Raw genomic sequence first — 18,621 nt, forward strand, 5'->3', positions numbered from 1 at the left:
CCCCCCCCCCATTTGAAAATCCTGGCTACGCCACTGACAATCTGTAACACTAATCTTTAAAATTAAATTTACGGTAACAAAATGCGTTTGTATAACTTTATTAAGATAACTAAAACTATGCGATTTCTTTATTATTAGTGGTAACTTTCGTCTGTTTGTCGTGAACTTGGATACATAGTCTTGAAATAATTCCCATCATGAAAATAGACAGAATAAAGTGCATGTAATCATCTTGGTTTTTTTTTTTTTAATAATTTAACAAGTATCCGTAAGCTAAATGAGATAATTTTCTATACATTTGTTTAGTATGTTAACACGAAATACGTTTCAACGAAAGAATAACTTTATGCGACGAGCGAGGTTGTCTGAAACTAAAACATTGTTACTCGAAAATCAATTTTCACGTACACGCATGCACAGCATTCTCGACTGCGAAAGTCCAACAGCACATTTGAATCACGCGTTCACGAAACCACAAAAAGTGTATACTTATAGCCATGACAATATGTGTGGGTCGTTATACGAATAGTGTTCTTATTAAACACGGCACACATCCGTAGTTTGGACAAAACGCGCGATCAAAAGTCGCCGATTCTATTCGGCCGTGCGATCCGAATTTTTTTTTTTCGGACCAGCTGAAAAGTGTCGTTTATTCGATTTCACCGTGGCGATGATTCGATCCAGTACACCTTGTTCGGCATCGACACGCTGCAATTGTTATCGTCCGCGCGAATCCCGCGCATCAGCGCGTTTCGCGTACACCAACGTCCGCGTGCGCGTTTCGAATCATCGTACCGTGCACGCGACCGGGGTACCGGACGCAATGATAATCGTTCGACGGACGATGAGCTGCGTTAAACCCTGCGCCCGAAATCGACTTACGTTTCGGTGGAAAATCGCGTTGCACCGAGAACACCATTAATTACGTTAATATCGTGCGCGGGAACGGGATAGGAGTAAAAAGAAAGAAAAAAAAAAAAATCGTTATCGTTCGTACCGTCGTCCCTCGTTCGACAACAATGCGCGTATTGTTGCCGTTCGGTGTTGAACAAACAGACGGGCCTACGACGTCGAGTGCACACCGCGCGTAACCCATTGTCGGTACATCATATTTTGTTGTGTTTGTGCTCTTCTGTTTTGTTTATGATGTACTCGCGTTTCAGTGCACGTGTTACTTTTTTACACGTCGAAGCGTTGCAAAGAGTCCTCGTGCAAGTGTTTTCCGCGCACTCGCGTCGTTCAAAATGTCGAGTGCGGTCGGCGGTAACGTTCGATATTCCAACGACCCTGTATAATAAGGAAATATAAAGCGGCTCTGCGTGGTCCCGTGGTCTTGTCGTACAGAAATAGGTCAGATGTATCCGGTCCGGTCCGACCCCATATATTTATGAAAGATTTCGGTCCGGTCCTGGTTTGAACTACATTCGTTTCAGTTCGGTCCGGTTCTTAAAATGTAATTCGGTTGGGCGGTTACAGCTCGTATAAAATCGATCATCAACTATGATTTTAAATTTTAAAAATATTATTTATAAAATCGTACCGTTGTATTATGCATTTTGTAGGTGTACGTCTCAGAGCTGTTCGTGGTACCTATTAATAATTGCTATCGAACATATTTTCAAGATCAACGGTTCCAATTATTCTCGTTATGGTAATGGCAACATGGGTGGGCTTGTGTACAGCTGCCGCGCAGCGCTGTCCGATACAATTTGTATTTATATACAATATATTATGTACCTTTTTACGTGCCTCGTATTATCAACCATGTACAGTTTTGTAATAATCTACGTGAAGTTTAAATACCAAATTATGCAGTTTAATTCAAAACTTTTACAGTCCGAAATTATTTTAGTTCGAACCATTATCGAATTATATTGTATTATCGACCAGGTCCGGTCAAAAATGATTACAATCCGAAATTCGTTAGATTGGACCGGTGGTCTGCGTTCGTTCCACTCTAACAAATCGAATTTTCAGTCCGGTCTGGTTTAAAAAAAATAATTAGTAAACGATTAGGTTCGATTCCGGTCCTTTGTTAACATATTTAGTCCAGTCCCTTAAATTGCGGAACGTGCAGAAAACTTAGTGTACGCATATGTCGCGCACACGGTATGGTAATGTGGACAAAAAATACGCGACACGAGTATACATATACGCAGTGGACGTTACGTCGGTTTCGTTAAAAAATCCGTTAACAGTTCTTAATTTTTAAACATGTTAACAATAAATACACGATCATGACCACGAATCATGCATTGGCCTAACCATGAACTGGACGATCGTGGCTTACCGACTTAATTACCACTGTTTTTTCTTATCGTGTTCATATGATGCGTTAATATTATAATACTCTTGCTCACAACACAATAACAGTAATCGTTATAACAGTAACACAATTGCTGTGAGCCTTAGTTCAGTGCCGTAACTAGAGGTTGGTGAAATTGGCGGTTTTCAAGGGCGCAGCAAAGTACGAGAGCGCATTTTTGTTGAATTAAAATTGGGTATTTTTGTATAAAATAAGTGCCAAGACAAAATTCATCACGGATGGTAGTTACACGGCATTGCGTTAAAGTGGTCAGATTCTGAACGTCAAAATGAGTAATCGTTATAACCGACATTTGTTCCTTTTTTATTTTCAACGTATAAAATTATTATTTTTTCACATTCTCAATCACTAATTATAGTAATTAGACGTACGTTAAAAAGTATATGTTGGCGATTAATTAAATACTTGTTTTTAAAGCTGTTATAGGAATGACTTTCAAACTAAATTTGAACTTTTAACTATTTTTTTGTCATACACATAATATATATATATATATATTAATTGGATTGGAAATGGATATAAATATACGTGTATCAAAATCAAGGCCGCAGCTCCCTTGGGAGGGGCAAGAGGTGCCTATGCTATGAAACCCTATGACTGCCCTATGCCTAAATCTATGACAAAATTGCTAAGAGGGTGAAAAAATGAAAAAGTCGTGTCATGAAAACGGTCTTGATTCTCAAAAAAAACAACTATGTTCAAGAAACATTCGATTCGACATTACGCGGTCCGAGCGGTAGGCATACGTCCCAGATCACAGCCCGTTATAGCTGTATTACGGCGGGTCGTCCTCGAAAGCCGAAATAACAGAGTTCCAGTGACGTGCGGCGCATTAATATAGCGCGTCTTGGACAACTGCACCGCGCGCACAGGTGAAAAACCATCAGGACAATGTTCGAGCGGTCGTGTGTGGGTACAGCCGGAGTGAAGAACACCGTGTACACGATTTTATTGTGTTCTTATTTTTATTTTATTTTTTCGGCACGAGTCCTCTTTCGACCTTACCAAAAGTAAATTGTGTTTTCCTCCGTTAACCCCATCGCCGCGGCGACCACTCGATCCGCGAAGCGCAGCACACAATGGTACGTGCACGCACACACCGGCACTAGCACTCGCAGAAATATCTCTATACGAGTATTATTGTTATCATCGTCGTCGCTATTATTCTCCCCGCCGGTCCCTGGCCCCACACCGGGCGAAAAACTTCCTCGTGTCACACCTGTCAGCTGCGAAACCGCACCACCGGTGCTGCGCGCGCGGTCACGAGCGGCGCGAACACCGTTAGTGGGTTAGTGGTGTGCGCGTCCCGCTGCAAACCCTTATAGCGGCTCCACCTCCCTCCCCCCTTCCTCCACCCACCCGCCCACACACGTCATAATGCACACATTCGCCCCGGGTGACGACGGCGGCGGTGGCCCCAGGGGCAACCTCTCAACGGGAACCGTAAACATCGAACATAATATTGTGTGACGCGGGCAGCTGCGCCGGAGGCCGCGTGCTCGTGCGCGTTGCGCCTACGCTTACACAATGGTCCCGTACGGGCCCGGCTCCTATTACGATCCCGGGCGGAGGGACCGCAATCGCTATGAAAACGGTCGCAAAAGGGTTGTTGTTGTGCTGCTGTCCGTTGGCGCACGGTTATTATAAGTGTGTCACGGTCGACGAGGAGGCGACCGGTTGTTCGCGTTGTCGGAAATGTGCTCGCCGCGAGAGAAATATACATATCATTATCGCCGTCATTGTCGTGGTTGAATCGAAAAACCTTGCAAAGCCCTTCGCCAACATCCGAAACCCGTTATGTACCCACCGCGTGGCCCGTGCACGCCTACGTCACGCACCGACGGCCGAGAAGTATGCGCACCGCGATCCACAGGCAGTCTTCCGTCACAGGTGTTTTTTGTTCCCCGAGAGCTTTTCATCGCGTCCGCGCACCCGGCGCGATCCCATTCGACACGCTCCTCGTCCACGATGATGTTGTTGACGTTCCGAGAACCGATTTCCGACGTTCCGTGCCGAAGAACTCGTACTCGAGTTTACGGTGTCGAGAGAAGAATAAAACACTTCGTCCTCGCTATCGATCAACAATCGATTATTAACGATTGCTCTCGTGGAGTTTTTTTTATTTGAATTTTATCTTATTATCTCGACGCTCCGAATGGACATTTTCATTCTCTCCTCTACGGACGTTTTACGATCGTAGGCGCAGTAGGAGCATTATATTATAAGACGATCATCAAGCATACTGGGAGAAAATGTTATTTTTTTTTCTTTTTGAATCACTCGTGTTCAAATGTTTACTTTATTCATATCATCTTATACTGCGCGCAAATGAATTTATCACGGTACATTATGACGGTGTTTAGAATTTCAGTGTAACCGTCCAACTATGGGTTTATTGATTTTGTTACACGTTTGTAACACTGTATTGTTGCACATATCGATCTGTCGAGATTTCCTCGTTTCTCGAGTGAACTAAATGGAAACCCGGAAATCGTGATGGCACGCACTGCACAATACTATTCGCCAATCACCGAGTACTGAACACATCCCTTCAAACGCAACCGTGGAAAAAAATCTATTCTCGTTCGATGTTTGCACATACTCATAACCACTTGACACTAAATAACTGTCGTTATCGTATCGCGGTTAAACTACACGAAATGGAATGTCTAAAAATTAGAAACAAGACGTGGTGCGTTACTACGACGTATTCGAATCGCCGAGACGGAATTCAGCCACGTTTGGTGTGTTGCTCGCAGTCGATTCTGCAATGGTGGACCTACATAATACATGCGTATGAAGGGTGACGCACAAGTGGAAATTCACGGGGGAGAGACAAACAAACTTCTGTTTGGTGGATATGGTTCTGTGAAAACAAATATTTTATTCGAACATACAATTTGGATTGTGCGTTTTTCTAAAGAGCGAAACGAGGGTCGGTCGTCCCCACTGACCGATGTCTGAGTGTAATGCGCGTTCCTGTTTGTCCGCATACGTTGCGCAGTCTTCCGATGTCTCATAGATTCGTATACGATATAACGATGGTATACGCGTTTACGTTTTAAAAGATGCTACATTGAACACCGGGAAACATAATTATCCCAATTAATTAACAGTACACGTTGTACTAACGGCACACACACATATACATAAATCGTTTCGTTTATGGGCAAAAAAAAAAAAAATGTCAACTTTTCCATTCACTCGTATTCGATATCACAGTTACTTGGATACTTATAGATATTAGTTTGCGCTCTGGGCCAACCCGTTGTTCGCGCAACAGCTGACTACCTGCTGCACCGCTGCAGACGTGTTTGTCCACACGTTTGGCCCACAGTGAACACTGGTACGCCGTAGGTATGCACGTGTGGTGGTACTTATTAAGATTTTTAATTTCATAAACAGATGCCGTAACCGAAAACGTTGGCTATACGGTTTAATGACTGCACTCGTAGCTTCTAACCGACAAACAGATCGCAAAATATCCACGTATCGTACAATAATTTATAAACAGATTATTATTGCTCAGAAAAATCTTACTGGAAACTGTAAAACATTATAGACGTTTTCATTTGCATTTGTTTTTATTTATCTTTGGGGTATTCATTTTTTAAATTTTCTGGTCGCTTTTTCAAACGAATCAACATTACTGTATTCATGCATTTTTAGTGTTCCGACATCCGAATCCGAATATCATACAGCCTTTTGCTGTTTTTTCAATAATTTAAAAACCTAAAACGTCTCGACCGGTGTTATTTCGCAAAGAATTTCAATTCTTATTCACAACAATTAATATTATTTACAATGATCATTTTCCCGTGGTATCAGATTAAATATTCGGCTAGACAAAGTTTTTTTCCTCCATCATATTTCAATTGTATTAAATAACCTACATAATTTCTACGGTTTTATTTTTATTTTTTACTTATAATAATATCTTATCGACAGCAAACTTAATAGATTTTTTTTGTATTATATACTTGAATTTTCTTAAAAGTTAAAGACTAAATAACAAATTTGCTTAGTGAGATAGAAAAATTGCTTCAAATAGGAATGTGGATGGACTAAACTTTTTTTGTTCAAGATGATTTTAAAGTTTTATTTTATTTTCACGTTATTTGCCGTCTGAAAAAAAATTAATGATGGCTATATTGAAATTTAATAAAATCCACAAATTCATTACTATACGCACAGTATTCAAATAAAAATACTGATTTTGATCGTACCGTGTATTATATTTCAACACTATATTCAACGTTTTAATTATGTTCAATATCATTTTTTAAGGCACTTGTCACTTAAGTTTGAATTAAATGTTTCGGTTGATAGCTAGCACTTACATTAGGTTTACATTCTATATATAATATATGTGTGTGTGTGTAAAATTGTATGTAATATTTTTGTCACAATTCCTAATATTCTATAATCACTATTGATCTTCTTTGTTATATGTTATCACTATGTACACTCTTTGCCCTCAAAGGGCGTTAATAATAATAATAATAATATATCTTTAGTGCATTTCTAATATTTAAACAATATTTTAGCAGTAATGCGTATACTTATATATATTGTATATAAAGTATTGAATAATTTTACTAGAAAATGTCTCCACCACTCATTTGTATTATAATAAAAATATTAGTTTAATATCGACACAAGGGAAATAGTATTCAAAATTTTAAAAATAAAAATACAACTCAGATTACACAAATAAACTGGTCAGTCCTGAATGTTTATCCTGGACGCAGTCTTTGTGCACTTATATGCATCGTTTATGTCGGAGATCAATATCTTTCGACTTACGAGTTCGATATTCTACTTGTGAGTTGAACAAAAACGTAACCGAGTAAAACGAATACGTCATCGGGAGTTAAAAACATATGCACATTATTTTATTATTTTTTGACTGTATACGTATTTCATATTATGTAGATATACACAAACGTGTCAATCAAAACTTTTCAATTCTTAAATGTTTGGTACTACTCATATGCATATACGTATGTAGATATAAAAATATATGGATAGAATGACTGTTTATTTATCAATATAAAATGCAATTCAGTAGGTATACGTCAGCGATGTATGTATAGATAAAAAATATATAACTGCTTCGCTATAAATGTTAAACTGCTATTTGAAGACCCGTTTCGTCGATTTTAATAACGGCTTGCGTTCCAAACGAACTTGCTATTTGTTGACGAAGCAAATACACCCGATTATGAACTTTATAATAATTATACTAATAACAGTAGTTTCAATAAGAATATTTTTACATGGATTTTTTCGTACACAACTCGAACGTATCAACGTCAACGAATCCCAGCAACTTTACATATATTAGTATTATGAAAATGATAACAAGTGTAATACATTCCCTTCACTGGATATTGCGGACTATATTGCGGAATGACCGGGCTATTAGTGTTAATTCTTTTATATAAAATATTCTATTCAAATCTATTTTTGTAAAATTCGTTTACATTATCGGAATTATGAGGGAAAATACTGATGACGTTACATCATATGATTTTTCTATCGTTCAAATCACTAAAATTATATTCAATCGTTTTCTGGGACCTAGTCGAATATTGACATTATTTCACGTATCTCAACGGCATACACAACACTTGTGAACGGAATTACAGAACGAGCACAACCCAATAAAAAAAAATGTGTATTAATAATAAGAAATCAGTGAACAAAGTTAAGTAGAATCAATCTACCCATAAATGTATAAGGCAATAATTGTAAATATATATATATACATAATAAAATATAATATATATATATATATAAATACGTATTACATTATATATTATACATATATATATACAATATACATATATTGTATATGTTTTTTTAACAATTATTGCCAAATAAAATAAGACTATTTTATTCTTAAATTCTACGATCATCAAACACTCTCACTCACTCGGTATTTCTATAAAATCAATTGTATTTGAAATGATAACGTATAAGCATTCGTGATCGAATATTTAATTATAGATAGAATAGAATAAGTGCAACGAACGCAACAATAGTTTTTGGGTTCGGATACTGTAACTGTTTCCGCTCGTAAACATAGTTTTTAATGTGAAAAACGATCACTCCGATGATTTTTAATTTTTTTCGTATTTATTCGAACCGGACTTCCAACTATAGGTCACACAATCGATATCGACACTATTCGTACATCAGTTATGGGCACCAGATTGCGGTGCAGCGGTTACGCATACGATATTGGATCGATCCGCGCGATATGGTTGTAGAAAACTTATGATCCCACGTATAGTGTAACTTAATGTTTACGCAGATAAATCGATCACATGTTCTCCATAGCTCTACTCGTGATAAGCACTGACACAAGGGCCTTGAGTGCCGTCTTCATGTAAGCAATTAGAAAACGGTACAAGAATATTACGAGTCGAGTGTTGTTCAAGCATAATAACTACGTGCATATGTGTGTTTATTTTGAACGGTCTAGTAAAATGCATGATCAGAAAACACATAGACAATACATGTTCGTAGATTAATAGGTGCATTTTAACGCGAAACTCTACAAAGATTTTACTTTTGTGGCGATACTGAACAATCTTTTATTAAGCTTATAATACTATTTGCGCTGTATCGAATAGGATGTCTGTAATTTAGCCAGGTACTTCAGATATATTTGTCTAGGAACTCTGCGATAGCAACTGTTTACGCAATAAGTGTGCATGCATATTTTCTAATAATAATGAATTTTGTTTGCATCACATGTTTACAGGCGATTCCAATATCCAGGTGTCAAAATGCAACGACTTCTTTGTAGATAACATGTAAGAAGTTCAAATGTGTTCACGTGGTAGCTTCGGCGAGCGTTGAAAGGACAAACCGCGGTGTACCATCCTGGCACTGGGTGATTTGCGTCCAACACAGCACGACATGAAGCCGGATATGTGTGTGTGTGTGTGTGTGTGTGTTTGTGACCCATCATATACAGACATGGGAAAAAATTGTCACACGTCAGACCAATTGTGTTATAATATTTAGTATTTCAAACCAATAATTCATTTAATGCAACAATGCACTGTTTGAGTATCGAACTGTATATTAACCACAGTTGTAGTACGATGATATAATATTCCGATGGGATCGAAGAAAATACTTATTGTGCCACAATAATATTATAATGTATCTTAGTAGTAATTTAAATTTAACACGCCCACGACGATTTAATTTTTTCGAACTTAGAATTTTTTATTTTTAAGTAAATTAACAGTCCAACTAATTGTAATCCATCCAAGTCGTTCACACAATTAGAATTTATAATACTATGGGGATTTTTTTCAAATTGATTAACTGTATTATGTTTTAGTTGTATTTCTATACACGAAGAATAAAGATAGTATTAATTAGTAAATTAATAATGTTTAATTAAAATAAGTAAGTTTAACATTAAAAAATACCTTACGAGTATTTAGTATCAAACAATGTATGAATTACGTTTAAAGTGAATATTACGAATTAAAAAAAAAAAAATGAATTTAACATTAAATATTTAAAAGTTGTTATTAAATATAACTTTGATTTTATTTTTAAAATTATAATATAGCTGAACTATACTTTCAACACAATTCAGAATATGATGTTTATAAATCTTTAACATTGAAAAATAATCAAAAATAATGTAGTCGTTAAATTCTGAATAATAATGAACCACTATACGCTTCGCTCTAAATCATTTTTCGAGTATAATCGTTATTTTCATACTACAAAGCAATCGTTCTGATTAGCTACAAAAAATTTCGAAATATGAACTCACTTTTGAACCACTCATTTCCAGTATTTTGTTCGATAAACTATGGAACGGAGGATAAACACTTAGTCTCTTTCCGGGTTTTAATCGATGTGAATTTAGAAACAAAGTTCATTTATGAGACTCGTGTAGTTACTAGAAGCCGTATTAACTGTAATTATTTATATGTTTGCTCTTATTCAGTCATTATACGAGTATGTGCACTCAGTTGGCTAAGCATACAACACTTATCTACAGCGTTTTATGTGCGAACGATATCTTATCAGAAATGTTTTTTTTTTCATCTCGACCGGAAGCTCAATAAAATGTAATTTGTAAAACGTATATACTAGTTTAACTTTTACCCAAATCTGTACTCTACACAATATTATGTAATTTAGATTTACTATTTTATGGTACTTAATAATTAAATAATGTTTTCAGTTCGTCTCTTTGGGCTACTAGTAAAATATATAACATGTAGAGGATTGTTTAATTTTTTTTTTAATAAAAATATGTACCAGAAAAATACTAAAAACGTGCTTAATACCCGTACATAATGTGATTATAACTGTTGTATGTGATTTTGCTGGAATTTATAAAGTTTTAACGCCAGGATAAATTTTAATAAACACACGCTTTTTATCATAATAATAATAATAATAATGGACTGTATACGAATTTGAATAAATTATATAACATAAAACTATTTTATAATAAGATTAACGTTTACATGAACTCGGCAGTCGACACGAGAGGTTTTTACGTTTACGCGATAAACGACGACTGACAATAGGCGAAACGATTATCTATCTCGCCATCGAATATCATAAATCACAAACGAGTCGAGACTATACGCAACAATAACAATGCTCGATGCGAAACGTAATTAATATACACATAGTTTATATTATAAAATTATACAAAATTATACAATTTTCAACGTTTAAACAGTCGTATTATTCCTATTTTTTTTAATTATTTTAGACAAGTTGTAAGTGGCATAAATGGCAAAAAGGACACACCACAAAATGTCTCAAGGCACTTTCCCTTACACGTATAACGGGTTTGATCAAGCTTTCAGTACTCATAAATAATACCAATTATAATGAACGAATCGATAGAAATATATTTACATTTTTACTTTTTTATATATGATTTTGAAATGTAATACAAACACAGTATTTTATAAAATATGCGTATGCTGATCATGAAAATTAGTGTTTTATGTCAAAAAATGACCCTTTGTACATATTGATACTTATTGCATATATTATAATATAATGGGTGCACAATAATATTATTATTGTGTACCCATATCATATTCTTACCGATAAATATGCAAATTGATAAATTTACCACTTTTATATTTAGTCATAGATCATGAACATAAACAATAACATTTGAAATTTTGACCGCTAAAGAAGACATATTTTTTCCCTATTTTTTCCATATGATGTTACATTGATTTTAGTAGCAAACTCGATCACCGATATAAGTAAACAAAAATAAATTAACATACAAATCATACCGAAAAATTTAATCTTATTATAAGTATGTTAGTCTTATATTTTTGTCAAGTTTTTTGAATAATTTTATTCGTAAGATTATATCCTATGACGGAGTTTGATAAATATAGGTTAATATTATTATTAACCTATATTTATTAGACCTGTTAAAATAATTTATTTTCTACGATAGAAACATACATTAAAAAAAAAAAAATTATATTAACTTATTTATTATCACAATGAGTTCAATAATATCATTAACTTGCCCAGCCTTCATTGTTGTGACATCTGCGAAAGTTAATGGGATCGAAACAACAATAAAAAGACTGACGATCGTGAAATTCATTAAGTCTTTTAATAGATGTTCTGAGTATAGCATCGCAATGATCTATGTACGAGAAAGCTGTGAATGAAAATCTCAACGAGTTTCATTGGTCGATAAATAATATATTATTGTGGTCTATTCCGACACAATGACAAACAAATATTGTAATACATTTAAATTGTGTGTTTAAAATCAGTGAGTCATGTATGATGAAAAAAAAATCATTACCTAATCTTGCATAATGTATTAGTCGCTCTGGATATGATCATTTTTCACTATCATTCTTGATAGTTGAACCAATGACTTTGATTCATTCATTTCTTGAGATTGGAAAACAACATTGTTTCACTACACCTAGTTAATATTAGTTTCGGTCGGTGCGGTGTATGAATAGGGATTTTTCGATTTAAACATTTATATGGATTCAATTATGATTTTCATCAAGACTTACGTTTGATGTGTTATATTTAGCAAACATTGTAATATGTCATAATAATATATACGCCTCCACGGAGATAAATATATTTAAGTTATATGTTAATACACAAAACATTTTATTGGCCTGCGAGCTATAGTTACGATGAATTAATTTAAAAGTAAGTACATAAAAATAAAAAAATTTAATTGTTTGAGATGTCGTAATAAGTAAATCCTCGGGTAGGACACCATGTATATAATATACTGTGTAAATAATGTAACGCATCGAATATTAACACTAGCTGAAAATATCGCTTGTCTAAATGATTGTAAAGAGGTATTGTATTTTTATAATTTTTTTCGATCAAAGATAATGATGTGCATAATATAAATATATTATATTCTGTTAAATATGAGAAAAAAATATTTTAACGCAATTATGTTTCCAAATTATCGGTGATAAATATAGTCTTCACTGTTTATAGTTTATAGAGCGATAGCATTTGATGTGATGAAATATTTGATTGTTCCATAGATATTTTTTTTTGGTTTTTAAGCTTATAGTTCACTAAAAATATAATTTAACAATAACCGATAATACTTGTCTTATTACCATTAATAATTCGTGCTTAATAAGAAAAATTAATTTCAAATACGTATGATAGCATTATAAAACTAACTCCAAATATTGATAATAATAAGTTTTCTATAAAAGATTCGAAAAATTAGGTATATAATTAATGAATGATTTATAATAATCAAAATATTCTTTCAAAACCATTATAGTACATTTATTAATGAACAAATTTGTTTTTACATAATGTTCTGTATGGTAAGTATTATTTACCTAAACGTAAAAAATGCGGATGTCATTATTCAACGACCTTTGTACTAATGTCACTGAGTTGGTCACTGACATGTGGGCTTGTGAGTATTGTATGCATATTATATTTTATACATAGTCATACATTCATAGTCAAATATAATTTTTATAGAATTTAATTATGTTCCAAATAAGAAACGGAAAAAGAAAACGACTTAAGAGCATACGATGAACATTATTCACACAGTGCATTTAAACGATTTATTAATAAACCAAAAGCAAATACATAATACTATTATACATATTACTATTATATACATAATATTCCTTTACTTCTAAACAGAGTGCGTTATATATGTGTAATACTAACGCTTAATATGCGCCTCGCATTTCCTTTTTATGACATTTACTGCGTATTTTACATTTATACCGATGATACAAAATGAGTGCATTAAACGATAACAACATCAACATCATGATCCGGAAAGTGCCTAACTGCGTTCCAATTATAATACTTTACTTGAAATCATAATCGAATGTCACCTCTTTAAGGAAAAAAAATAAATAAAAAAGTAGTTCAGTTGTAAAAAAAATGTATTACATAGTATTATTCAATTTATCTCGCTTAAAGGTGTGTGTGTACATTTAATAATAAATTATATTTGTAATGTTTCCATATGAATTTAAACAATAAACATATAATGTTATATTGTTACTAAAAACTTAATTATGCTTACAGTTTGTTAAACATGAATATGTATCCGTTTTTTAAAAATCGTTTTCAAATAGTTCTTAGTATTTACTATTTAAGAAACCATAAATTGTATTTTCTTTTTTCTTGAATAAATATTGTAATCTTTTTATTATATGAAATAATTACATGAATGAGAGAGAAAATGAGATAAGACTTTCGTCACATGTGTTGATATCATATTAACTAAGTATAAGGAAACACTGCGATGTGTTAAGTACGATTGTCGGTAATGAGCATCGCCTATTTGCGTTAAAATAAAAAAGTTACCATGTATTTTTCGTCAGTCCATTCACGCAAAATGTACCTGGTATATTTATGATAAATTAATAAATATATTTTAAAATAATAATTAATTATACAATTTTATTTAAATCATAGTCAACAGTATGTTGTACAGTATTTAAAATAATCATAATAAATAAATCAAAAACAAAATATAAAGATTTTTTTAACAAATCATCATAACATTCAGTTTAATTAAATACAACTATTTGAACTTATTCGTAACACGTTAATTTTTTGCTTTTTAAATCATAAAATAATTTTATTTTACGTTAAAGAAAGGACGTTTTTAAAATAAATGAATTACAGCAATAAAATGTTTTTGCAGTATATTGGGCGCAAATAGACTGTCGGAAATAACAAACTTTTTTATTTTGACGCAAATGGGCCATACCCAAAACGAATTAATTTTTCATGACGCAAACGGGTAACACCTTTGGTGATCATGTTATGTAATAATAATTAATGAATTAATGCAGACGACAAACGCTATGTTCAGATGTAGGTACGGCACCGAAATAAAAATTAATCGAAGGTCGATTCAAGTGCACAGTTAGACCTCATCAAATTGAATAAGTTATGTTTAAATTTTTTCCACACGTAAACCCATACTGCGCGTAATACATAAAATATAGTTCAAATAATATATTAGCAAATTATATTGCACATAATTATAAATGTATAGGTGATTAACATTTTAAAATCACTTTTATCGTTATGTTATAAACGCATTGTTTGATATACCGTAGAAGTTAACAGGTTATCATCATGTAGCCGTATAAAGAAAAAATATATAAACGCATACATGTCATATACAGAATGAATATGTTTTTATTACATTCAAAATAATTTATCTGAAACTAAAGCATAGTATATAGTGTAATTATTTCAACTTATTCTTAATGCGTTTTGGTAACTAATAAACTCGACAATTTCAGATTTAACGATATACCATTACATTATGCATGATTTAGCATTATACTTATTTTAATTTAGATTTACGAAAAATATTTGCAAATTTGAGAACTAATTCTTTCAACGCTTATTACACCTCCCACAAAATGTATAACATAAATCTTCTCTAACCAGTTAAAGAACTTCAATTTTTTGCTTACCAGAATTAATCCACCTGTACTTATAACATTTGTTTTCCGTGCGCGTTTTCCTTTCGAGTTGTAACTGACGTCAAGTAATTATTAATGGGGAATGATTGAAGTGCATATTTATCAAGTATTGGAAGAATTGATAGTAAAAAAAGACATCTTCCTATAATACTGTAAAATTAATTAATATTTTATTTTAGTAATAATTATAGCCAACAATTTAAATAGTTATCTTAAATTTTTTTTTACAATAAAATGTTGAGTTATTAATATAAGTTTATTTAAAACTATAGAAGTATAACTATTACCACTCATTAATGAAACATTACGAGTATGTTGATATTTTTACTGATCTAATGTAATAAGTAGTTGATTAAAAATCCTAACAATTTTCAACAAATGTGTAACTTTAACATTATTTTATGCAGTTATTGAGGGGGAGCGAAGCTTACTTTAATGACTTTATGATTAAACTATAATAATATTTGTGGAGAAAAAAGTATTGTCAACACAACCTCCAAAAAAAGCCAAGATATACCACTGATTAAAATAATAAATTAACATGGTACGGAGTAAACAAAAATATATTTTAGAGCATTATTTACTAGTTATAACTACAATTTTTAAAAAATGTAGAATATTTATAATTATGAGCAACCGTATTTGAAATTTTATCTACCCAATAAAATGTAAATTTTCTAATAATGATTTGAACATATTATCAAACAGGTTCATTGATTATTTGATTATATCACTATTTGAGAATGATAACAACAGTTGAATGAAACCGTAATAAACAACCATACATTATTGTTATAGTTGGTTGTTATACATCTTATTGTTACACTACGTACACTCTGAACTTCTTTATTTTTTATTTTTATTATTTATAAAATTTTCCTGACTTAGTCATCTACTAATTGTCGACTAGTATTTTACGTTTGTAAAATAAACTCGTAAAATTGTTCAGTATAATTTCACGCGTTGTACGTGTAGTCGTCTTGGCTCGTGTTTGAATTTATAAAATGGAAATAGTTATAAATGAACTTGGTAGAGAAATTATCATTTGCCGAAATTATAAATTTTCTTGTAAAGAACTTACCTATATGTTTTTTCAGTTAGACGGTTAAAAATTGTCTAGCGCAATTTATGTGTACCTTTTTAGTTTACCTTATTTTATATCGGCGCAATACATGTATATCATACAGGTAGTGTCCCAAAATTGGCGTGATTGATGAGCACCGGACCCGCATTATAATTGTGTATACTGTCGTAGACGGGTCGTGGAATCCAATCCGTGAAAATATTATGATTGTTATTTTTTCTAGAGTTCGGTGTTCAATAGAGTTGTTCCACGCGTTTTTCCTTCTGAAATATTTGAATTTAACACGGGAACATGTACAGTTATGATAACTACGACAAACTCGAAAATTCTCCATGTTTGATTTAACTGTCCATACAGGATCGCGTTGTACAATCAAAACTCGGTTTGGTTTTACAAATATAAATTATGAATTGTGTTCGATCCAATGCCCGTCATAAATATTATTTTTCTATAATTCACCAGGCATACAACGCTGGTTGAAAATAATAAGATTGTAAACATTACATGACATCTCGCGTGGTGTATACCTACTCTCTGGGCACGTTGTTCGGTGCACGCGTGAGTACGCAAAAATATTGAATCAGTGTTTTTCGATTTCCGAACATTTAAAACAGAACGTCTACGCAATAACAATAAGCTGCGAACATTTTAAGATGACGTTTTGAGTGCTACTATACAATCGCTTGTTTGTTTGTTATTATTATTCAGAGCATTTCCCCGCGGACATTTTATTGGTCTTTGATTTACCAACGACACGCATGCACGCGTCCGTACGTTGTCAGAAAGGTCGAATGCGTTCACTGTCGAATTCAACCGGTTGTATTGTGTTCAGATAACCCGACGATTATGCAATGTTTCGAACAAAAATAACATAAAAATAATCAATATTGTTCACTGCCACAGCGCGTACTATTAATAAACGGTAACGTATTATGATTTACACTTGAACACTCTATCTAACACAAAAGTATTTCTTGTTTTAAAGACGTAATTTTTGCATGGTTCAATAAGTTGATTCGCTTGTTGAAAATCGCCCACGGCCGTACATAAAACACTGGAAAATCAGAAAAGGTGAACGCAAAATAAATAATGAAAGTTATTTGTAACTTTCGGTTTCTTGAAAATGTAATGAACCCCTTAATCGTTCACAAAACCGAAACCTCTTTAATCTTTTTGTTCTTTCTGAATTTGGCTGTCATATCGACGTCTTAGGAAAAGTACATTTAATTTTTAACTCACCATTCTTAAACATCCGCGCAAGCGCCTCTTACTTCTCGTCGACTTTGGTACAGGATTCTCAACAACATATTTATAATAAATATAAATAAAAAAAAAACATAAAAACTTAACTTGCATTAAATATGTCAATTAGAATAGTGACCGGCGGCACACTACAGCACCAAGAGATGACTTACTCCTAAGTTGGTCAGTAATCATTTTTTTAAAAAATTCAAATGCTCTTTTTACTGTAGGAAATCGTTAATGTACAGCTCACGAAGTGACTATTTAGTTAGAATGAATTTATTTTAATCAACCATTGTAATAAATCAATTTCTTCTCGATGTAGTCCCGTGTGATTTAAGAAGTATTTTTTTAATTTGCAGCAAGTCTTATGTTACAAAAAAATACGGATTTAATTTGTTCGTGTTACGAGTACACGTCAGGATACAAAACATGTCAGATGTCAATTTTCAGAGTTCCCATGAATATTTATTGATTTAAACAGTAAAAAAAAATACTTTTAAATGTGTTTACAGTATATCTATACAGAATCAAAAAATGTCATACAATGTATGAGCAAATATTTTGCATAGAAAAATAAAATAAAGTGAATCTTCGATTTTTAATAAATACTGTTCATAAACAAAATCAAGGCGAGGTTTTATAAACGATTTCAAAAGTAGCCTCAAAAATTTTCAAAAATAAAGACTACACAAGAATTCCGTAGTCGTTTATCAATTATAACATCTATAAATAATACTTAACTTATTACTATAATTAATATTTTATTTAATTCAATATCACAATCTGAAAATGCTTACGTAAAAATATTTAAATTGTTGATGTAGAAAATTAAAAATATCGACAAGCAATGATAATTTGCAGTTGTAAATAATTTTCATATCGCGTAATCGAATTATTAATACATACACATCAAGTTAAGGATCATAATATTATCGAAAAATGTCTTT

This window comes from Sipha flava, unplaced genomic scaffold (genome assembly GCF_003268045.1).
Source record: "Sipha flava isolate LNK unplaced genomic scaffold, YSA_version1 0_pilon_pilon, whole genome shotgun sequence".
In the NCBI taxonomy this organism is placed as follows: domain Eukaryota; kingdom Metazoa; phylum Arthropoda; class Insecta; order Hemiptera; family Aphididae; genus Sipha; species Sipha flava.